This window comes from Heptranchias perlo, chromosome 35, assembly GCF_035084215.1.
Source record: "Heptranchias perlo isolate sHepPer1 chromosome 35, sHepPer1.hap1, whole genome shotgun sequence".
In the NCBI taxonomy this organism is placed as follows: domain Eukaryota; kingdom Metazoa; phylum Chordata; class Chondrichthyes; order Hexanchiformes; family Hexanchidae; genus Heptranchias; species Heptranchias perlo.
The window spans coordinates 16,900,099-16,924,477 of record NC_090359.1 but is presented as its reverse complement, the minus strand read 5'-3'; the positions used below and the strand labels follow the sequence as shown (position 1 = coordinate 16,924,477).

At 46.1% G+C, this 24,379-nt stretch overlaps 1 non-coding gene across 1 annotated transcript; it reads right to left on the bottom strand.

The window, feature by feature from the left end:
- Window positions 1–12,655: 12,655 nt before the first annotated feature.
- Window positions 12,656–12,727, bottom strand: trnad-guc (transfer RNA aspartic acid (anticodon GUC)). The gene has a single exon. It is a non-coding gene; the product is annotated as a tRNA-Asp (tRNA).
- Between the last annotated feature and the right edge of the window lie 11,652 nt (window positions 12,728–24,379).

Genomic DNA, 24,379 nt, shown 5'->3' with positions numbered 1-24,379 from the left:
CTCTCTAACTCTGAGATTCAACTCTATTGGCCTTGAACCTTCACCTGCATTTCTCCAAACCACTCTGTTCTTTTGTGCCTCAATTGATTTATCTTTTCCGTTCCTTCCTGTGGATGTTCAGGCCTGTTGCCTCAACTTGTGGTCAATGAATGTTCAGTGTGGAAGTTCCTGTTGAGACTTCCCTTGAAAGATGAAACAAGTGGAACAATAATTGGGATACAGTGTATTAAAGGGGAACTCCACTTTTGGTTGTTACACCTGCCAATACCATTGATTCCACGGACACAGATGAGATTTAAAAGTGATGTTGTGTTTTGTGCTCCATATCAGGGTTAACTTGAAGCCCCTTCAGGTGAAAGCTCTATTCTTTCTGGGAAAGAATGCTCATCAAATCTGGCAGTGCCAATCATTTCAGGGCTTTCTGACTGCAGGCCTGAAGTCCCCTGTAATAGAAGTTGGACTGAGCAGAGTAACAGAGGCTGCTCCAGGCAACTTCCACCAATGGTGGAGCTACTTCAATCATGTGTCATTGAGGAGCAGCTGAAACCCCTTAAACTGCTGCTTAACAGGGTAGGAAAATGACCAGAAATAGCTTTTGTTCAATGAGACCAGCTCTTCATTCCTTAAGCTGATGTCTTTCAGATGGCTGGCGATTTCCTGGTCGACACCACCCACCTGAACCACACCCGAAATGCTCGTGGATCTGTTGTTGTGAGAACTAATGGAGCAGTCATTCCCATTGAGTGCCACTATTTTAGGTAAGTATCTTTACTCTATTGCAAATAAGGTCTACAGCAGGTGCAGTTCTGTGAAGTTGTCCTGAAATTACTGTACTGTCCTTTCAGGAAGGGCAATGTGAGCAGTGACCCTATCAAGCCCACCTGGATCCCATTCAGCTCGGCCAAGTCTGGAGAAGGGCTTCTGTCATTCTCACTGCGTCTTATGAACGGTATGTGATGGGTGGATGGGGAGTGCTTTTCTGTCGTCTCCCACTGGGAGTTATACCCACTGTCTCCAACCCTTTTCCTCTTGTACTTCAGATGACTGGCTTACAGAGCGCACCTCGACTGTCTACTACCTGGGTGACCTCATTCACATTGAGGCCTCTGTTTCAATGACCAACCACATGCCCTTGAAGCTCTACATTGACAGCTGTGCAGCTACATTGAGCCCAGACAAGGATTCCACCCCAAGATACAACATCATTGACTCCCATGGGTAAGGAGCTCTCTGCTTTCTCCAGCTGGTTCTGTCTCAATCGGTTCACTTAATTCACTTTGTCCCTTTTTAAATCTTTCTTCAGTTGCCTCCTGGACAGCAAAGCTGAGGACTCCTTTTCAACCTTTGTGTTGCCAAGAGGTGAACGTGAGCTGGACAAACTCCAGTTTGACCTGGATGCGTTCCGCTTCTTTGGAGATGAAGCCAAACATTGGGTTCCCCATGTTGGGAGGAGGTCACTAAATAACAACTTGTATTGAATGTGTCCCTCAGATTTTCATCACCTGTCACCTGAAAGTTGCTGCAGTGGATCGGAGAGATTCCATGAACAAAGCTTGTACTTTCCAGAATATGTAAGTTCCCTCTCTCGTTCAGGGATGTGTTGATTAAAGGGTGATGGACAACCTGGTTGATAAACTGATTCTCTGGTTGAGCTGGACCCCTTTGGAAGAATCGACCAATGACGTGTGTGCCTGTTGTCATCTGGGCAAGTGCAGTGCCACAAGGGATTTCCTCGTTGATTCCAGAGGAAGGAGGGATGTTGTATCTGGACCTGGCAGGACATTGATCCTCTTGATTGTTGGAGGTCAACCTTTACCCTCTAACTGGAATGTTTGATATTGCAGAGAGTGATGCTGTGTTGAAGTGGGAGGGTGAGGCCTCACTTGGACCCTTGGTCATTCTGGATCCTCATGTGACAGACCTGGCAACTGAGCCCCTTAATGATGTTGAGCAAAGGATGCAGGAGAGGTCTCCAGGTGGTGAGTTGGCCGACTGCTAGTTTCCATTTTCCCCTCAGTATTTCCTTCACTAACCATTGGTTTCTTGTTGCTTTATCGGTGTTGCGTCTGAAGTGGTCCTGATCTTGGCCCTGACTGTGAGCGCTGTCTCTCTGATCTCTGCTTCTTGGATTGCCTTGTTCCTGAACAGGAAACACAAGCAAACCCAGTTTAACTAGTTATCAAATGACCAATAAAGCAGTGACCACTTGTATCTTCTCATGGCTGGTTGCTCCTTTCTCACTGTCTCCAGTCAACGACACAATGAGTGCTCAATACCGTGTTAGTAACACACTGCACTCCTCCGTCAGTTCCTCCTGTTAGTGAAATGGGTTGAAATGGGTCCATGTAACTAGTGGCAGAATGGCTGGTAATAGTGTATCCAGGCCCAGTCCAGGGATGGCTGCAGCAATGGGTGAAGGCTTGCTAGGCCCTCATTGTGCAAGTCAATGAGCTCTGAAGGGACAGTGGGACTGGCCTGAAGTACTGGTGCCAGGTGGTTGACTGCCCAATCATTCCCTTGGTGCTCTGTGGCCATTGATCACTCGAATCCGCACATGGGCTCCAAACTCCTAAACTTTCCCATTTGGAGCTAATTGTCCAAACACCAATCGGATTGAAAGTGGGTGGACTTGAACTCTCTTCCAAGATTGAAGATCTCTGCCCCTGGTTTGAAGATCTTTGTTTTGTTGGGCTGGGGCTCCAAGTAAATTTCCAATGCCCAGTGTAAAGATTAATGTTCACCGGGGGCAATGTTGTGCTCATTGGGTACAGGCACAGAGTGCGAGGGACGGGGAGCCCAGCGGTTGTGATTTACCTCTGTTGGATTTGAATTTCACCTGTCTTCTCGTGAGCACAGCCTGAAGTTTCGTTATCCTCGGCTTCCCCTCACGGCAGGCCCTCAGGATTGTATTGTAAGTGGTTAGTCCTATTTTTCAGATTACGTTATTGTTTATCATTCACTATATTTGAGGGGTGGCAATCGGAACAGGAGTTGGACATTTAGCCCCTCTCGCCTGGTCCACCATTCAATGAGATCATGGTTGATCTGTGACATAACTCCATATACCTGCCTTAGTCATATCCCTTACCTTTTTGATTAACAAAATTTTAACCTGAGATAATAGATTTAACAATTGAGCTAACATCAACTGCCATTTGTGGAAGAGTGTTCCTAACTTCTCCCACTCGTTGTGTGTGGAAGTGTCTCTTAACTTCATTCCTGAAAGTCCTAATTCGAACTTCGAGGTTATGTCCCCTGGTCGTTAAACTGGCTGTGTCTTTATAAATTTACAGTGAATTGGGTACAATCCATGTCTGGGACAACCTTGCCTTTGAAATACTGAAATTTGTTCATAAAATGGTCTTCAGATTTAATAAGAGCATATTTGTTTATCTTTACTGAGCTGGGTTTTTCTTTTTGGTAAATCAGACATTCAGGGGGTCTATTAAACAGGATGGGAGCTGTTAGCAGTAAACACCCTCGCTTCAGACAACATTCTTTGGCAGGTGGAAACCACTTCTCCATTTAAATCAAATCATAGTAATATTTTACTTAAGCTATAATCACTGAAGTTTAGTGTTTAAACATAGCAGGAGATCCAGGCTCGTTCTGTGAAAGTAGAATAACAATAAGTTAGTGGGAACTTTTAACAATAGCAATTCATTTCTGCTCACGACACACAAGGTGATTTTTCTTCCAGTGGAAACTGCAATCAGACGGCCCCTCCTCACTTTCACTCTGAGCTTCCTCACACTATTGATAAATAATGTTCGGAAACTTTAAACCCAATAGATGACAATACAGTGTAGTGTAGGGCCATCCTACCCTCTTCTGACTGCTGTCTGATTTACATGTAAACATTTCAGGGAGGCTTTACAAACTGGATATACTGGCCAGGACACCAGGAGAACTACTTTGGGGTATTTGTAAAATGTTGCAACAAAATACCATGTAGAAATGCTTCATGAATTCATTCTCAATGAAGCTTAGGATCTTACAGGACAGAAACAGGTGACTTTCCTCTCGCCCCCTCATCCAATTTAATGTTCCTCTGTTCCAAGGTGCCTCCACTATTATTCCCATTTAAAATAATTCATGGAGTCTGTGTGAACAACATTTTCGGGCAGAACTCTACATTGTCCCCTCCCTATAAAGATATTTTTTTGAACCGTAGACATGTATCTTTTGCCATGTTACATTTGAACCTAGGGGTTATAGAATCATAGAAATTTACAGCACAGAAGGAGGCTATTCGGCCCATTGTCTGTGCCAGCTGAAAAAGCTATCCAGCCTAATCGCACTCTTGGTCTTGGTCCGCAGCCTTGCAGGTGACGGGACTTCAAGTGCGCATCCAAGTACTTATAAAAAGCGATGTTGGTTTCTGCCTCTACCACCCTTTCAGCGAGTCAGGTTCAAACCCACACCACCCTCTGGGTGAAAAAAATTATCCCCAGATCCCCTCGAATTCTTCCAATTATTTGAAATATATGCCCCCTGGTTATTGGCCTCTCTGCTAAGGGATATCGGACCTTCATATTCTTTTTTTATTTGTTCATGAGATGTGGGTGTTACTGGCAAGGGCAGCATTTATTGCCCATCCCATTTGCCTTTGAGAAGGTGGGGGTGAGTTGCCGCCTTGAAGTGACGCAGTCCGCGTGGCCCCCAATAATTTTATACACCTCAATTAAATCCCCCCTCAGCCTCCTCTGTTCCAATGAAAACAACTCCAGCCGATCCAATCCTTCCTCATAGCTAAAAGTCTCGACTCCTGGACCATCCTTGTAAATCTCCTCTGGACCCTCTCTGGTCCAATCCCATCTTTCCTGTAATGTGGTGACCTGAACTGGACACGGGTTAAATTTATTAGTCCGCCTGTTCCCACAGGTCCCAGTCGAGTTTCTTCATTCCTTTCCTTGGTTCAATCCGTCATTCACCGATTGGGTTTATGACCGGTCACCACCTCCTGTGATTTCCCCAATTGGCTGCCCCTCTTCTCAGAGATTCTCTCGCTCCACAGACCACCTGCACTCTGTCGGTTCCACCAATCCGGGAAGCTTCACCTGTGATTGGATGAACTCGGTGACCCGGGCCCGTCATGGCGGCCGAATCTCCCACAATGCAGAGCGGCACAGAAAAGGCCCCATCTGTGAGACAGGCCGCGCTGCACTCTGGGAGAATGTTCGCACATGCGCACATCACCCGCCGGATCAGTGACCGCTTCCTGTTGTGTCGCGAGACAAACTTTCCGTTTTTTCGGTTGAGAACGAGCGGTTTTTATTGTGACGGAAACTGACGTCACTTTTCCTTTGAATCGCACGGTTTGATTTAAATAAACGGCGCACATGCGCAGTGTGGCGCGTCCCTCTTAAAGGGCCCTGGACCGGCCGAGAGTCCCCGAGCCCGGGGACAGGACCGAGAGACGGGCAATGGGATTAGAGCGGAGGGCGGCAGCACAAGTTGGTGAAACCGTTAAAACAGCATCCGGTTCCTTGGCTTAATAATAGAGAAATAGAGCACAAAAGCAAGGAAGTTATGTGAAACGTTTATAAATCATTGTTCAGGCCTCATCTGAAGTATTGTGTCCAATTCTGGGCACTATAATTTATTAAGGAGGTCAAGGTCTTGGAGAGGATGGAGAGGAGATTTACCAGAATTATACCAGGGATGGGGTTTAGTTGTGTGGAGAGACTCGAGAACCTGGGATTGTTCTGCTTCGAGCAATGAAGGTTAAGGGTAGAAATAATCCACGTGTTCAAAATTAAGAGGGGTTTTGATCGAGTAAATAAGGAGAAACTTCACCCACTGGCGGGAGGGTCGGCAACCAACGGACGCAGATTTAAGATAATTGGCAAAAGAACTAGAAGGGAAATAAGGAGATTTTTTACACAGCGAATTGTTATGATCTGGAACGCACTGCCTTAAAGGATGGTGGAGCTCGATTCAATCGTAACTTTAAAAGGAAAATTGGATAAATACTTGAAAAGGTAAAAATTACAAATTTTATGGGTAAAGAGCACGGGAATGGGAGTAATCGGTTACATCCTTCAAAGAGCTGGCCAGTGCACGATGGGTCGAATGGCCTCCTGTGCTGTGAGATTCTAGGATTGTATATTTTCCATATATTTGTTTCTCTAAGAAGGACAATGACAGGCTGTCTGAGCAAAGCAGATGTTCAAAAGGTCCAAACACACGAGGCATCAAAGAATCAGGTGTAGATTTCAGCCCAAAGATGTTTTTTCTGCTCCAGTCATCAGCACAGCACAGACCCCTGAAACACAACCAGTCACTCCTTCCAATATCACAGAGCCAGAAACAGACCAGCTCTCAGTTTGCTTTCGAGTGAGTGCTGAACTCATCACATGGTGTCTGCACTAAACTGGCAATTAGAATCTCCTCATCACTTGGCTGTTTGTTAATACGGTAAAAAATCAGATTTTAACTGACCCGCCCTTTTCAATCCATTTATTGATCATTCACAGAGGCCCAAAAGAGACCTCTGAGAGTGTCTGAATCAGCTGTACTAAAGATGATCCATTAGTTCTTCGCGATGAACGTGATGAAAACATATGTCGCTCGTTGATTTTGGTGTCAGAGGGTTAGATATTTATCTCACGGTGGGAGAGAGATGAATAAGATGAAATAAAGCGAGTGTCTGTGATAATGTTTGAATGACCGACACCAATCCGGAATTTGTACAATGATGAATGTTTCAATTCACAATGTGGATTTCCAATGGATTCTCTGCAATGTTAACACAAATCCGTTTGTTCCACAGGAGATGGTCGTAGTTCTGGTCACAGGAAATGTACAAATTCAGAAAATTTATTGTCTTGAATTTCTATATACTTCAGTTCCCAGAACGAATAATTACAGACTCTCTGGGGTACATTTTCCGCTTGGTGATCTGGTGTAAAACTGGCCTTGCAGATTGACCGCTCGTTATTAAAACCACCTGGGGCAGGAATTCTTCCTGGACGGTACCGCCTGACGGCCGGTATCGCTCGCTGAAGCTTCCTCCTGATATTCAGTCAAGTCCCACTGAAGTCAAGGGAACTGAATATCAGGTGGGATGTGTGATGGGCGGCCTATCCGCTATCACCCACTTTGTGCTACGGCCCAAGACCATTCTGATTCCCATTGAAATGAACGGCAGGGAAATTCCCGCGGTTTGTATAAACGGCGGGCGATCCGCCCACCAAATGACCTCCAGGCGGTGAAGACATATGTCGACATCTCCTCGTCACCGGGGCAGATTCGGTACTGGCGCTCTGGCATGAAACTGCCGTTGGCTCTGTGGGACTGGATAGACCCAGACCGACTGGAAGTGTACGGGGATATGCTTCTGGCAGACAGCATGGCAGAGTCCACGAGGAAAGGCATCATCACCCTCATCTCCAAGTGAAGCTTTCTTACATCGCCTCTCAGGCAAGTTTATCCTTGCTTAGATAAGGAGACCAAAACTGTACACATTACTCCAGGTGTGGTCTCACCAAAGCCCCGTACAATTGCAACAAGACTTCCTTACTCTTGTATTCCAGCCCCCTTGCAATAAAGGCCAACATGCCATTTGCCTTCCTAATTGCTTGCTGTACCAACATGTTAACTTTCTGTGTTTCTTGCACCAGGACACCCAAGTCTCTCTGAACATGAATATTCAAGAGTTGCTCACCATTTTAAAACATTTTGTTTTTCTATTCTTCCTATCAAAGTGAATAACCTCACATTTCCCCACATTATACTCCACCTGCCACCTTGTCCACTCACGTAACCTGTCTGTATCCCTTTGCAGACACTTTGTGTCCTCCTCACAGCTTACTTTCCCACGTCGCTAGCGTCAGAGATCTTTTTACACTCATATACATTGTAAATAGCTGAGGCCCAGTAAAGGCCGGTATCGCTCGCTGATAAGTCAAGGGTAAAATCCCGACGAGGACATTGGTCCCAGCCTTGTTGAGGTGCAACCCGTCCATCTTGTACAGGTCTTTAGTATTAATCAAAGTGCACAATGAGGCCCCCGGTAAAGCGAGTATCTCTCCACAGATACTACCTGACCTGCTGAGTGTTGCCAGCAGTTTCTGGGTTTATTTTTGAGCTTTCACGATAGCAGTTTTCCTGACAACCTGCAACTTGCCTCAAGGGCGCAGCTTCAAGCACAACTTTCTTGTGCTCTTCTCACACACAAGATCACACTTTACTTTCCGACACATGCGTTTAAAATCTGCCGTTTCCACACACAGCGTCCTGCGCCACGAGAATTTGAAAGACCTTTCGCTCATGGCCTGTAATCGCTCCGTTTTCCCCACAGGCGCTCTTTACATTTATCCTCTACTCGATTCAATCACAGGTTTCAACAGAACTATTAAGATCAAGGCGGAACACTTCCGATCTTACTGCACCGCCCCAACTTGCCAAATGTGAACCTTTCAACCGCCATTCGCAGCTCTGTAGCGCTGCCCGTCGCTCACGCAACTCAACTGCTGAGAGAAAAGAGCCAACAAGCATCAAAACAAAAACCAGTTCTTCAGTTACCATCCCCTGGATCACAAGATTCCCCAAGTAAATTTCGTGAACATTCGGGCGGCTGTCTTTCCAGAGACCAGCCCTGCTTTCGTCGTGTTTGTCTGTCGAGCGGTCACGCAGATCGAAATGTATCGACTGGTTTCAAGGCACAAATGAACATTGGTGTGAATGGGACATGTGCCCAATAGAAACAGCGGTCGGAGCAGAACAAACTTAAAGGCGTGAGATCGTGAAAGTGAATGTTAGAGTCGGCAATATTCATGAAATGGAAGGAGGAAAGTAAAGGCGGCCTATTGACTGTGGAAGGAAGAAAAAGCTGGGAGAAGAGGCGGGTTTGAACTGTGGAACATCAAGTACAGGCATGTGAGAGTGCTGGGATTTGACGGAATTAAAAGGTTTCACCAAAATAATATTATTTCTTGTGCGAAAGATTGATTTCTTGCTGCATTCTCTTAGCATATGTGGCAATGGAGAAAATCGGTAAATGACACTCTGTGGAGACTCGGATTCGCACGGAGGTGACTGCGACCACAACGCAGAGTATTAACCACAAAACGATCACGACGAGGGACATCAGGTGTGGCAGTTGTGCCTGAACAACAGCAATGGCGCTGCTTCGAAAAGAAGGATTCTGAGCGATGAGGCCGAAACAACCAGCACCTCAAATTGTAGCAGCGGTGGGATTTAAACCCACGTCCCGACAGAGACTGGGACCTCAATCCAGCGCCTTCGACCGCTCAGCCACACTACCATATCAGCTTTGCAACCTTTAGAATCTGGGAACTGGTGATTGAAAAGCGGCTTTCTTACACTGACCTTTCAGTCCAAGACTTTTGCCTTGAAAGAATAAAATAAAAAGGCTTTCTTTGCACTGTTCATGCGACAAGGTGGCCGAGTGGTTACGGGAACGGGCTGCTAATCCACTGTGCTCGGCACCCATGGTTTTGTATCCCACCCGCGCCATTATTGTATTTTTTTAATCGTTCATGGGATGTGGGCGTCGCTGGCAAGGCCACCATTTATTGCCCATCCCTAATTGCCCTTGAGAAGGTGGTGGTGAGCGGCCTTCTTGAACCGTTGCAGTCCGTATGGTGAAGGTTCTCCCAATGTGCTGTTAGGTCCGGAGTTCCAGGTTTTTGTCTGAGCAACGCTGAAGGAACGGTGATATATTTCCAAGTCGGGATGGTGTGTCACTTGGAGGGGAACGTGCAGGTGGTGTGGTTCCCATGTGCCTGCTGCCCTTGTCCTTCTCGCTGTTAGAGGTTGCGGGTTTGGTAGGTGCTGTCGAAGAAGCCTTGGCGAGTGGCTGCAGTGCATCCTGTGGATGGTACACACTGCAGCCACGGTGCGCCGGTGGTGAAGGGAGTGAATGTTTCGGGTGGTGGATGGGATGCCAATCAAGTGGGCTACTTTGTCCTGGATGGTGCCGAGCTTCTTGAATGTTGTTGGAGCTGCACTCATCCAGGCAAGTGGAGAGTATTCCATCACACTCCTTACTTGTGCCTCGCAGATGGTGGAAAGGCTTTGGGGAGTCCAGAGGTGGGTCACTCACCACAGAATACCCAGATTCTGGCCTACTCTTGTAGCCACAGTATTTATATGGCTGGTCCAGTTAAGTTTCTGGTCAATGGTGACCCCCAGGATGTTGATGGTGGGGGATTCGGCGATGGTAATGCCATTGGATGTCAAGGGGAGGTGGTTAGACTCTCTCTTGTTGGAGATTGTCATTGCCTGGCAATTGTCTGGCGTGAATGTTACTTGCCACTTATCAGCCCAAGCCTGGATGTTGTCCAGGTCTTGCTGCATGTGGGCACTGACTGCATCTTATCTGTGGGGTTGCGAATGGAACTGAACACTGCGCAATCGTCAGCAAAGATCCCCATTTCTGACCTTATGATGGGGGAAAGGTCATTGATGAAGCAGCTGAAGATGGTTGGGCCAAAGACACTGCCCTGAGGAACTCCAGCAGCAATGTCCTGGGGCTGAGATGATTGGCCTCCAACAACCACTCCATCTTCTTTTGTGCTCGGTATGCCGATCCAGTGGAGAGCTTTCCACCGGAGCGGCAGCTGAACGGATGGTCTCAATCTTTGTGACAGAATAGTCCAGGAGCTCCTCGCAATTTTTTTGGTGAGTGTGGAAGAGGCAGGGGGTGCAAGAAGACAGTTTGTGGTCGAGAAGAGATACAGGGGATATCTTTGGATTCCAGGATGATCCTGGAATAGTGAGCAGTTTTCTGTCTCACTCTGTTCAGAGAGAAAGAGACAGAGACCGACGCAGGAAAACATAGAAACTATGAGGCACTTTCACAGACAAACAGACACAGACACACAGAAACAGACACACATACACATGGAGTGACTCAGAAATACAGAGATACAGAACATGGATAATTTGGCTGATTTTTCATCGATTTCTGTTGCAGATTTCGTGAAATCTTGCAGATCAATTAAAATGAGCATAAAACTCGCGGTGTTCAACATCGTGGAATTTCAATTCACTTTAGAATTATTAATTCGACAAGGAACTTGTTGAATTTTGAAACGCAGAGATGAAACAGGTTGATGAATGACGGGATCTGAAGTCTGTCAGATTTGAACCTGCGCGGGGGAAATGAATGAATTTCGAATCTGTCACCTTAATCTCCAGTTAGTAAAAATCACAATTGCTCTGCATCCAGTCCTCAAATAGTCTCCGTACAATAATATTCTGAAAGTGACAATCACCTGTTTTTTTTTCTCTGTAGCTTATTTTTAGGAAGAAGCTCGGCGAAGACATAAAATTAAAAGTTGGAGTCTAATAAATGCTTCCTTCGCGTCGGGGAATTAAACCCCGGACGAAGGCGGGGCAACTCAACACGATATGAGAGAAAGAAAGAACGAAAGAAAGACAGAGTCAGTTGTTCGTTGTCTAACAAAGAGATGGAAATGTAAAAGGTTCTTTCAAGAGTGGCCCGTAGAAAATGAAACAAACTATCATCAAATAAATAGTGAAAAGAAATGCACTGATACATGAAGCATGTCTAACACCATCTGGGATGACTGTACGGTCAACGTAGTAGTTAGTATAGTGGTGAGTTTCCCCGCCTGTCACGCGGCAGAGCGGGGTTCAGTTCCACCTTCAAAAGCTTTTCTCTCATTAATTTCCAATATTGGATGCGGAATATGCAGTGTGAAACTGACTCGGAGTTTCCCACTTCCCCCCAATTTAATTTCACTGATATTCCAGCGGTTTTAAAATCTGCTCTCAGCTTCTCTCTTCACCTCGATGTTCGACTGGTTTCTGTGATGTTGGGGATTTCGGGAGGAGGCCGAGATGGATCATCCACTCGGCACTTCTGGCTGAAGACGGTTTCTAAAACTTTGCACTCACGTGCTGGGCTTTACCATCATTGAGGATGGGGATGTTCATGGAGCCTCTTCCCGTTAGTTGTTTAATTATCCACCATCATTCACAAATGGGTGTGGCAGGACTGCAGAGCTTTGATCTGATCCGTTGTTTGTGGGATCGCTTAGCTCTATCTACAGCATGCTGCTTCCACTGTTTGTCAAGTAGTCCTGTGTTACTTTCAGGTTATTGGTGTGCGTATATGTCTGTGTGTGAGTGTTTATGTAGCTAGGAATGTGTGTGTTTGTGTATGTGTGAATATGACTATGTCTGTCTCACTTGTTATATGCGTTTCTGAGTGTCTCTCTCTTTCTTTCTATCTGTCACTTTTTCCCTGCTCCCCAAATAATTTTTCTCTGGACCTTGACTAACAAAGAGATAGAAAGTAAGTCTTCTTTCAACACTGGCATGTGGAAAGTTAAACAAATTGTCATCAAAGAAGTAGTTAAAATAGATTCACTGAAACATGCATCATTTTCATTGCTGTCTGTGAGACCTTTCATGTCTGCGCCTGTTCCGAGACCTGTCTCTCTCTGTTTCGGGCTGGTGACAGCGCGATTCTGCATTTTATTTCTTGCCCATCATTGTGGTTCTCACATCGAGCTGAAGCGTGAGGCAGAGAGCAGATTTTTAAAATCGCTGTGAAATCAATTTGTGGAAGTGGGAAAGGCCGAGTCAGTTTTTCATTGTATTTTCAACATCCAATATTGCAGATAAATGAAAGTGAAGCTTCGAAAGCAGCAATAACCTCCTCGTCGGGGAATTGAACCCCGGTCTCCCGCGTGACAGGCGGGGATACTCACCACTATACTAACGAGGAATCCGTGCAAACAGTTGCCGTATATTCACCACAGATGCTTCACGTTTCAGTGAATCTGTTTGAACTGTTCATTTGATGACAGTTTGTTTAACTTTTCACGGACCACTGTTGAAAGAAGAATTACCGACCACTTTTCCATCTCATGTTGGATCATGATGTGGGTAACGCGGGAGAGAGTGAGACAGAAAGAGACAGATCTTCTCAGGAAAATATAGAAAATATGAGGCACATGCACAGACAGACAGACAGACACACATACACATGGATTGACTCAGAAATACTGAGAGTCAGAATATGGATAATTTGGCTGATTTTTGTTCCATTTCTGTCGTAGATTTCGTGAAATCTTGCAGATCAATTAAAATGAGCATAAAACTCGAGGTTCTCAATGCTGTGGAATTTTAATTCACTTAAGAATTATTAATTCTACAAGAAACTTGTTGAATTTTGAAACGCAGAGATGAAACAGGTGAATAAATGACGGGATCTGAAGTCTGTTAGATTTGAACCTGCGCGGGGGAAATGAATGAATTTCGAATCTGTCACCTTAACCACCAGTTAGTAAAAATCACAATTGCTCTGCATCCAGTCCTCAAATAGTCTCCGTACAATAATATTCTGAAAGTGACAATCACCTGTTTTTTTGCTCTGTAGTTTTTGTTTCGGAAGAAGCTCGGCGAAGACATAAAATTAAAAGTTAGCGTCTGAAAACTGATACCTCCCCGTCGGGGAATTAAACCCCGGACTAAGGTGGGGCAACTCACCACGATGAGAGAGAAAGAAAGAACGAAAGAAAGACAGAGTCAGTTGTCGTTGTCTAACAAAGAGATGGAAATGTAAATGGTTCTTTCAAGAGTGGCCCGTGGAAAATGAAAGAAACTGTCATCAAATAAACAGTTGAAAGAAATGCACTGATACGTGAAGCATGTCTAACACCATCTGGGATGAATGTAACAGTTCCTCGTTGGTGCAGTGGTGAGTATCCCCGCCTGTCACGCGGGAGACCGGGATTTAGTTCCCCTACGGGGGGTTTAAACTTTCGCCGCCTTCAAAAGCTTTTATCTCCAATATTGGATGCTGAATATACAGTGAAAAACTGACTCGGAGTTTCCCACTTTCGCCAATTTAATTTCACTGATATTCCAGCGGTTTTAAAATCTGCTCTCAGCGTCACTCTTCACCTCGATGTTCGACTGGCTTCTGTGATGGTGGGGATTTCGGGAGGAGGCCGAGATGGATCATCCACTCGGCACTTCTGGCTGAAGACGGTTTCTAAAACTTTGCACTCACGTGCTGGGCTTTACCATCATTGAGGATGGGGATGTTCATAGAGCCTCTTCCCGTTAGTTGTTTAATTATCCACCATCATTCACAAATGGGTGTGGCAGGACTGCAGAGCTTTGATCTGATCCGTTGTTTGTGGGATCGCTAAGCTCTATCTGCAGCATACTGTTTGTCAAGTAGTCCTGTGTTCCTTTCATGTTATTGGTGTGTGTATGTTTGTGTGTATATGTCTGTGTGTGAGTGTTTATGCAGCTAGCATGTGGGCCTCCATTTTTACAGCTTTTTTATTTTAACCTCTTGGGGCCGGGATTCCTGGGCCTTCTCCTTCACACCACATGAGAGGAGGCGAGAAGGCCCGAAACAGCAGGTAAATGCCATTATCGCACAGCTTGTGGGCCCGGAGGAGCAGGAGTGCTTCCCCCAGGCCCAACAAGCCAACCTGCCGTGATCCCACACAGGCGATCGGCCGACCCCCTCCACATCTCCGACACCCCTGCACGAGCGACAAACCCCATGATCTCCGACCCCCGCGATGACCCCCGACCCCCGATGACTGACTCGCCGATGCCCCCGATGACTGACCCACCCATGACCTCATGACCCCGTGACCCCCCTCCCCGATAAAATCATGCCCAATGGGTTTGATTCCCGTTGTGTTTTCTCTCTGTCGGTTTGCTGATAAACGTTGAACTCGCGGCCTGTTCCCATCAATGGTCACAAGTCGTAACAGACAGAGCGGGTCTGACCGCCCCGAGATGTGGAAAAGACATCAGTTTAGGACAAATGCCTCAAATCAAATGGTGTCCCGGCACCGAGAGAGACAAATTCCAGAGAAAAAGGCAGAAGAGAAAAGAGAAATAAAAACTCAATAAAGACACTATCAATATTTCCCATTCTTGATGCCTGTCTATTTCTTCCCCAACCTTTCTGTGCCGGTTAAAATTTCAGTGAAATAAATGCGAGAATCGACTCAAAGAACGAGAACAGAGCAACAAAAATCACCGAACACAGAATCAAACCCAGAGACCTTCAGATCTTCAATCTCACGCTCTCCAAACTCAACTATTTCGACTCCACTGTAAATTGGACTTTGTGACATCACCTTGGACAAAAATATAAACCGGGTGGAATTTCCCCTCCCGCTCATTCCTCACTCTGGGGGAATGGGACCCGGTCAGATCTCGGAGCTCAGGTTATGTTAATGTTCAGCTGATGATATCTTAATATTATCTTGTGTTTGGCCTCATTTAATCAGGTTCATGGGCACTTTCTTCAATCATCCCTTCTCCCTGAAAGGAATGTGGTGCAGCGGTTGCCAAATTTAACAGGAAAAATCAATTATCGCCCGCTTTTCACGGGAGAAGAAACTCATCCTGGAGATTCACGCGGAGCAATTTCCCAAATAATGGTCCCGCCCGGGATTGAATCAGAGACCTTTCATGAGTGATGTAAACATGATAACCGCTGCACTAGGGAAACCACTGCTCAATTTAAGGCATCGTGTGCCTTCTCCGTTAAACAACTTCTGTCCCACACTTAAAGCTCTCATTCCATCTCTTTCTCAAACATTTCACTGATCAAAACTTCACAACTCACAGAGGAAAAAGACTTAATTTCAAAATCATTAAACTCCCGAAGGAGCTGCGGGGACAGACTGAGCGGTGTAACTGAGTACAGAGATACAGAGAGACACCAGCAGAGGGAGGTAGAGAGCGGTGCAACTGTGTACAGAGATACAGAGAGACACCAGCAGAGGGAGGTAGAGAGCGGTGTAACTGAGTACAGAGATACAGAGAGACACCAGCAGAGGGAGGTAGAGAGCGGTGTAACTGAGTACAGAGATACAGAGAGACACCAGCAGAGGGAGGTAGAGAGCGGTGTAACTGAGTGCAGAGAGGCAGAGAGACAGAGAGACACCAGCAGAGTGCCCAGGAAACCAACCTTTTATCTGAAATCTGAGGCGAGATATAAACTGCACAGAGTAGAGGAAGCATTACTGTGTATCTAACCCGTGTTGTACCTGCCCTGGGAGTGTTTGATTTGACAGTGTGGAGGGAGCTTCATTCTGCATATAACCCGTGCTGTACCTGTCCTGGGAGTGTTTGATGGGGCAGTTCAGATGGAACTTTAATCAGTCTCTCCACATAACTGAAGTCCCTCATCCCTGGTACCATTCTAATAAATCTCCTGTGCACCCTCTCTAAGGCCTTGACATCCTTCTTCATGTTTCGTGCCCAGAATTAAACACAATACTCCAGCTGAGGCCTCACCAGTGTTTTATAAAGGTTTTGTATCAATTCCTTGCTTTTGTATTCAATGCCTCAATTAATAAAGCAAAGGGCCCCATTTGCTTTTTTAACTGCCTTCTCAACTTGTCCTGCCACCTTCCAAGATTTGTGTAACTACACCCCCAGGTCTCTCGATTCCTGCACTCCCTTCAAAATTGTGCCATTTCGTTTAAATTGCCTCTCCTCATTCTTCCTACCAAAATGTATCAATTCACAATTCTCTGTATTAAATTTCATCTGCCCATTTCACCAGTCTGTCCATGTCCTCCTGAAGTCTGTTACCATCCTCAACATTGTTTATTACATTTCTGAGTTTCGTGTCATCTGCAAACTTTGAAATTATACCCTGTACTCCCAAGTCCCGGTCATTAATATATATCAAAAAGAGCAGCGGTCCTAATACCGAGCCCTGGGGGACACCACTGTATACTTGCCTCCAGTCTGAAAAACAACCGTTCACCACTACTCTCTGTTTTCTGCTCCTTAAGCCAATTTTGTATCCATGCTGCCATTGTCCGTTTAATCCAATGGGCTTCAATTTTGCTAACAAGTCTATTGTGTGATACTTTATCCTCCCTTAATCTCTCCCTGCATAGAAACTCCCCGACCCATATTCATGGCCACCCCCTCGACCTTGCCATCTCACGTGGTCTCTCTTCTGATCGTGTCAATCATGGATAAGGCCATCTCTGATCACTTCCTTGTAACCCTCTCCACCCACATGGAATCAGAGAATCATAGAAAGGCACATCGAGTCCTTACCGGCTCCATGCAAGATCAATCCAGCTGGTCCCCCTCCCCCAATGCACATCATAGAATGAACTCAGGAATCCCACACCACTTTCTATGAGCGGTATCAGGCTGCGGTTATGGTGCAGACCGGGACCCAGGGCTGAGGCTGTGGTCATCAGTTACTCTGGGAGTGGCACAGTCTGGTTCATGACTAGCCGGGGGTGAGAGTAACACCAGAGAATCAGGCTGGTGTTTAGAAGGGTGTGGGTTCCAGCTCCCATTCCAGGACTGGGACACATGATCCAGACTGACTGTGTCGTGCTGAGAGGGAGCTGCATCGTGAGAGGTGCTGTCCTTTGAATGAGGTGTTTAATGGGGGTCCCTTCTTTCTGCTCCGAGGTGTAAAAGATCCCGTGGCAATTTGTGAAGAGCAGGGAGTTCTCCCGGTGTCCTGGCCAACATTCTTCCCTCGACCATCAGCACCCAACAAACAGGAGATCAGCTCAATATCTCATCACTGTTTGTGGGATCTTGCTGTACACAACTTGTCTGCTACCTTCTCTTAAAAACGATAGTGACTGATCTTCGAGAGAAGTGCGTTGGGATGTCCTGAGGATGTGAAAGGTGCTATACAAATGCAAGTTCCTTGTTTCTCACAGGGGGCCGTGTCTCGTTCCTCGTCTCCTTGAGACTCTCAGTTAATTGGTCCGTTCTCTGCGCAGATGGGGCCCGACTCACTGAGTGTTTCCCGAATGTTCTGTGTGTGTTTCACTCAGACTCGGGCTTTACAGTAAATAATAAAAGGACTGTAGTCAAACACTTGGCCATGAGCTGCTGCCCAACCTGTCGTGACATTGTTGCTTGCTTCCCTTCAGTTTTTGGTGCACTGTCGCCTGAAGAGCCGTGGTTTGCCTCATTTCTCAGTGTGATTGTGGGACTGACACAGAAGTGAGAGAGAAAGCAGCAGCCACAGCCTGGACTGCAGGCAAATTGGGAGGCTGAAACTAAAAGTTGACTATTCCCACACCGGGAATCGCAGCCGTGCCGCCTGGGTGAAAACCAAGAATCCTAACCGCTAGACCACATGGGAACTGAAATAAAACACCAGCAGGAAGGGCACTGAGACTACAACCGGAAAGTTAACGGACGATTCAAAGGAGGTATTCACAATTATGAAAGGTTTTGACAGAGTGTGTAAAGAGAAATTGTTTCCAGTGATGGAATGGTTAATAACCAGAGGACACAGATTTCAGATAAATTGAAAGAAATCATTGGGGGATTTGGAGAGATTTCTTTACACAGTGAGTTGTTATGATCGGGAATGCACTGCCTGAAAGGGAGGTGGAAGCAGGTTCAATAGTAACTTTCAAAAGGGAATTGGATAAATACTTGACGTGTAATAAATTGCAGGGCTGTGGGGAAAGAGCCGGGGAGTGGGACTAACCCACTTCCTTCTGTGTTCATCCCTGGAAAAAACCCTCCCCCAGGTCACTTACAACGGCACTTTCAAATTCCCAACTGTCCAGTCTTTGGCCCTCCATTCACCACGACATTTCTGCAGCTACTGATTTGCTCAATCACACCCTCACCTCCACCTTTGACGCACTTGTACCCATTAAAGCCATCAGTCTCCCTCACCCTGGTCAATCCCCCTGGGTCTGCCCTCATTTCTGATTCCTTAAGTCCAAGGGACACAGCTTTGAAAGTTTATGGTGGACAACTGCTTTGGCCATTCATCGCCAGATCTGGCTGGACCACATAAAGCACTATCGGGTCCTGTCTCCTCTGACAAAACTGCTCACTATTCCAGGATCATCCTGGAATGTAAATATAACTCCCAACTTCTCTTCTCCACTACAAACCGTCTTCTTAAACCCCTCTCCCATCACTCCTCCACCATCACCTTCAACAAAAAGTGCGAGGAGCTCACGGACTTCTTTGTCACTGAGATTGAGACCATCCATTCAGCTGCCTCTGCCGCTCCCCTCCCTTCCCCGAGCTCACCAAGTTTCTCTCCTATCTCCCCTCATGCCCTCTCTGAGCTCATCTTGACCATGAGACCCACCTCCTGCTCCCTCGACCCTATTCCCAACAATCTGCTGACCACACAACCTCCCTTCCTGGCCCCATGTTAGCTGACATTGTTAATGGTCTCCTCTCCTAAGGTACTGACCCCCTCCCCATCAAATCTGCCGTCATCACCCTCCTTCTCAAAAGACCCACCCTTGACCCCTGTGTCCTTGCAAACTACCACCCCATCTCCCACCTCCCTTTCCTCTCCAAAGTGTTGTCACCTCCCAAATCCATGTCCATCTTTCCCACAACACCATGTTTGAATCCCTCCAATCAGGTTTCCACTCCTGCCACAGTACTGAAACGGCCCTTGTCAAAGTCACAAATGACATCCTCTGTGACTGTGTAGAGGGAGATTTAATCTTGATCTAACCCTTGATGCACCTGCCCCCGGAGTGTTTGATGGCACAGTGTAGAGGGAGCTTTACTCTGCCATGTACTGTACAGTATCAGTCTGTGATGGAGCAGAGCCCTGCTCTTTAATGGAAATTATTCTTTCGATGAGCCACTGAGCCCCTAAAGCAGCCTCCGAGACCCAAAGTCTGATTTCCATCCCACAGTTCCAGCAGTTAGCGAGGGCTGGGCCACGTTAACAGCAGCTCTCTGTTCCTGGTCTGGAGCTGAGGTGTTGTGTATTGTCCCTGACACAGGGACCAGACGGTGAGCTGCTGGCTCCTATTGTTCTGGGATCATTCCCTGCTGCTCTGTTCTCACCTCTTCACTGGGTCTCAGATTATTACCAGCCATCTTCCTGATCAATAAACAATCGGCAGTCTGACCGCGGAGATTTGAAATGTGTGAAACATTTCATGTGTCTCATCCCTCTCCCTGGACACAAATAAATAGGCTGTCATGAAATGTTCACAGTCCATTTCTTCAGCCTTCTCCTTCTTAGAAGAATCTTCTAAACTCCTTGCTAAAGTGACCTTTGATCATAATGTCTTGTTTTGCGGTATGTTCTAGATTGTTCCAGGTCAGCATTGTAATAATTCGGGGTAGTTGAAAAGTGGGATCATTATATTAAATCGAGATATTTATCACAGCCCCGCCCCCCGAACATTCAAACCACCGTTCAGGAGGAGAACCCCTCTGCTCGCTGACCTACATTGGCTCCCAGTCCACCAACATCTCAAATTTTAAATTATCATCCTCGTGTTCAAATCCCTCCATGACCTCGCCCCTCCCTATCTCTGTAACCTGCTCCACCCCGACAACCCTCCGAGATCTCTGAGCTCCTCCAATTCAGGCCTCTTGCGCATCCACGATTTTCATCGCTCCACCATTGGCGGCCGTGCCTTCAACCGTCTGGGCCCAAAGCTCTGGATTTCCCTCCCTAAACCTCCCGCCTCTCTGCCTCTCTCTCCTCCCTTAAGACACTTAAAACCTACCTCACCTGTCCCAATATCTCCTTATGTGGCTCCGTGTCACATTTTGTTTGATAATCGCTCCTGTGGCTTGGGACGTTTTACTCCGTTAAAGGCGCGATATAAATGCAAGTTGTTGTTGTTGTTGGGGTGGAGAAAGCGTTTTCTTTCTTTTTATGACTCTTTTCTATCTCTCTATTTCTTTCCTTTCTCGGACTCTGTTTTCCGGGTCTGTTTACTGACACACATTACAATCTGTGTCACTCGGTGTCTAACAATGTGAGGCAATGTGTTTTATTCCCGCTGTGTTATCTCTCTGGCGGTTTGCTGATAAATGTTTAACTCGCGGCCTGTTCCCGTTAATGGTCACAAGCAGTAACAGACAGACAGAGCGTGTCTGACCGCCCTGAGATGTGGAAAAGGCATCAGTTCAGGGCAAATGCATCAAATCAAATGTTCATCGAGCACCGAGAGAGACAAAAACCAGAGAGAAAGGCAGAAGGAAATAGAGAAATGAAAGCTAAATACAGACATCCTTGATGTCTCTCTATTCCATCCCCAACCGTTCAGTGTCGGGTAAAAATGTCAGTGCAAATAAATGTTCGAGAATCGGCCCAAAGAAGAAGAAACAAAATAACCCAAAACTGCTGAAACCCGGGATCGAACCAGGGCCCTTTACAATCTGTTGAACGCTTGCCCAATTGAGTTGTTTCAGCCCCACTGTAAACTGCACTTTGGGTCATTCTCTTGGAATAAAATATAACCCCGGGTGGAATTGCCCCTCCCGCTCATTCCTCACTTCGGGAGAATGAGACCGACCATCAAGGAGAGATTTTCTGAGACTGTCGGTGAATCTCATTTATATTAAACATTCCTTGAACACTCTGCCGGGTGGATTCAGAGCTGGGGTTCGCCATGAACCAGCTTCCCCTCAATTCCCAGCTTTATCAGTGAATCGACCAACAAACGCTCGAGAGAGCTCAGGTTATATTAATAATAAAAACAGAAAATGCGGGAAACACTCAGCAGGTCAGGCAGCATCTGTGGAGAGAGAAACATCCTTTCAGGCCGATGACCTTTCATCAGAACTCTCTCCACAGATGCTGCCTGACCTGCTGAGTATTTCCAGCATTTTCTGTTTTTATTTCAGATTTCCAGCATCTGCAATATTTTGCTTTTGTTTTACAGCTTGTATTAATGTTCTGCTGAAGATATCTTAATATTATCTTATTTTTGGCCACTTTAATTAAGTTCACGGACAAATTCTTCCATCATCCCTTCTCCCACATCGCTTCTCTCTCTCATTCATTCTTTTCTCCTTTCAATCCAGAAGAGGGCGGGAATCAGAGCTCACCCCCCGAACCCTCCGCACACAGACCCCCGTCTACCACCCCGTGTGATCCAAGAGACAATTCAATACATTACACTCTGTATAAACACTGAAACCTGACACACCAGGGGAGATCGCACGGTGTTGCACACGGAGTGAAATAAACTGAAGTGTTTATAAAAAGTTACAGATCACAACACGTGTCTCTGTCTCTCTCCGCTATCCCGGCCTGTGCTGTGTTATTCGTTCTCACCCAATGTGTTACTGGTAATTTTGTGGAAGTGCATGACGGGATACTTGACCATATTAACTCTTTATTAACTCACATGATAGGATTAGCCACAAACACAAAGTAAGCACAATTGTGTGATTGCGTTTGAGCCATGGTATGTTGATAATTAAGCCTAGCACAGCCAGGCCTTCCTTGAGATAAGGACAGAATATAATAATAATAGAGTTGATGAATGGCCATGAAGCCTTGAGACTGGCTCCAGCCTTACTGATAACAAGGAACAGGAATGTAGAGAGAAAGAAAATAGCTGACATCTGCTCAGGCCGACGTGATGGCTGTGAATGTTCGGGGGCTGGCTCAACACTTGATTGACCAACTACCTGAGCCAATAAAGAATGTACGTGTACGCCCATATTCTGTAACAGGTGGGCGTTGCCTAATGAATTGTATAAACATGAGCTGTTTCATTGACTCCGCGAAGTTGCACCCTCAACCATTGTTTGAGGTGCACTTCCACTTGTGTACAAGTTGGGGTTCAATAAAGTTTCTCCTTGTACTACTTGTTTGGGTGTTAATGCATTTGTATAGTGTTAAGTTTCGACAGTTTTCATCAACATCTTTGACTGTGGCAGCACAAGTTGGTGAAGCCGTTAAAACAGCATCCGGTTCCTTGGCTTAATAATAGAGAAATAGAGCACAAGAGCAAGGAAGTTATGTTAAACGTTTATAAATCATTGTTCAGGCCTCATCTGAAGTATTGTGTCCAATTCTGGGCACTATAATTTATTAAGGAGGTCAAGGTCTTGGAGAGGATGGAGAGGAGATTTCCCAGAATTATACCAGGGATGGGGTTTAGTTGTGTGGAGAGACTCGAGAACCTGGGATTGTTCTGCTTCGAGCAATGAAGGTTAAGGGTAGAAGTAATCCACGTGTTCAAAATTAAGAGGGGTTTTGATCGAGTAAATAAGGAGAAACTTCACCCACTGGCGGGAGGGTCGGCAACCAACGGACGCAGATTTAAGGTAATTGGCAAAAGAACCAGAAGGGAAATAAGGAGATTTTTTTTTTACACAGCGAATTTTTATGATCTGGAACGCACTGCCTTAAAGGATGGTGGAGCTCGATTCAATCGTAACTTTAAAAGGAGAATTGGATAAATACTTGAGTATCTCCCCACAGATACTACCTGACCTGCTGAGTGTTGCCAGCAGTTTCTGGGTTTATTTTTGAGCTTTCACTATCGCAGTTTTCCTGACAACCTGCAACTTGCCTCAAGGGCGCAGCTTCAAGCACAACTTTCTTTTGCTCTTCTCACACACAAGATCGCACTTTACTTTCCGACACACGCGCTTTAAAATCTGCCGTTTCCGCACACAGCGTCCTGCGCCACGAGAATTTGAAAGACCTTCCGCTCATGGCCTGTAATCGCTCCTTTTTCCCCACAGGCGCTCTTTACATTTATCCTCTACTCGATTCAATCGCATGTTTCAACAGAACTATTAAGATCAAGGCGGAACACTTCCGCTCTTACTGCACCGCCCCAACTTGCCAAATGTGAACCTTTCAACCGCCATTCGCAGCTCTGTCGCGCTGCCCGTCACTCACGCAACTCAACTGCTGAGAGAAAAGAGCCAACAAGCATCAAAACAAAAACCAGTTCTTCAGTTACCATCCCCTGGATCACAAGATTCCCCAAGTAAATTTCGTGAACAATCGGGCGGCTGTCTTTCCAGAGACCAGCCCTGCTTTCGTCGTGTTTGTCTGTCGAGCGGTCACGCAGATCGAAATGTATCGACTGATTTCAAGGCACAAATGAACATTGGTGTGAATGGGACATGTGCCCAATAGAAACAGCGGTCGGAGCAGAACAAACTTAAAGGAGTGAGATCGTGAAAGTGAATGTTAGAGTCGGCAATGGAGCAGGAAAGTGTCCATGAGATGGAAGGAGGAAAGTAAAGGCGGCCTCTTGACTGTGGAAGGAAGAAAAAGCCGGGAGAAGAGGCGGGTTTGAACTGTGGAACATCAAGTACAGGCATGTGAGAGAGGTGGGATTTGACGGAATTGAAATGTTTCACCAAAACATTTTCCTTTCATGTTCTAAAGATTGATTTCTTGCTGCATCCTCTCAGCACATGTGGGAAAGGAAAAATCGGTAAATGAAACTCTGTGGAGACTCGGATTCGCTCCGATGTTACTGCGACCACAACGCAGAGTGTTAATCACAAAACGATCACGACGCAGCACATGAGGTGTGGCAGTTGTGCCCCAACAACATTAATGGCACGCATGACACTGCTGAGAAAAGAAAGATTTTGGTGATGAGGGTAAAATAATTAACAGCTCAAATTA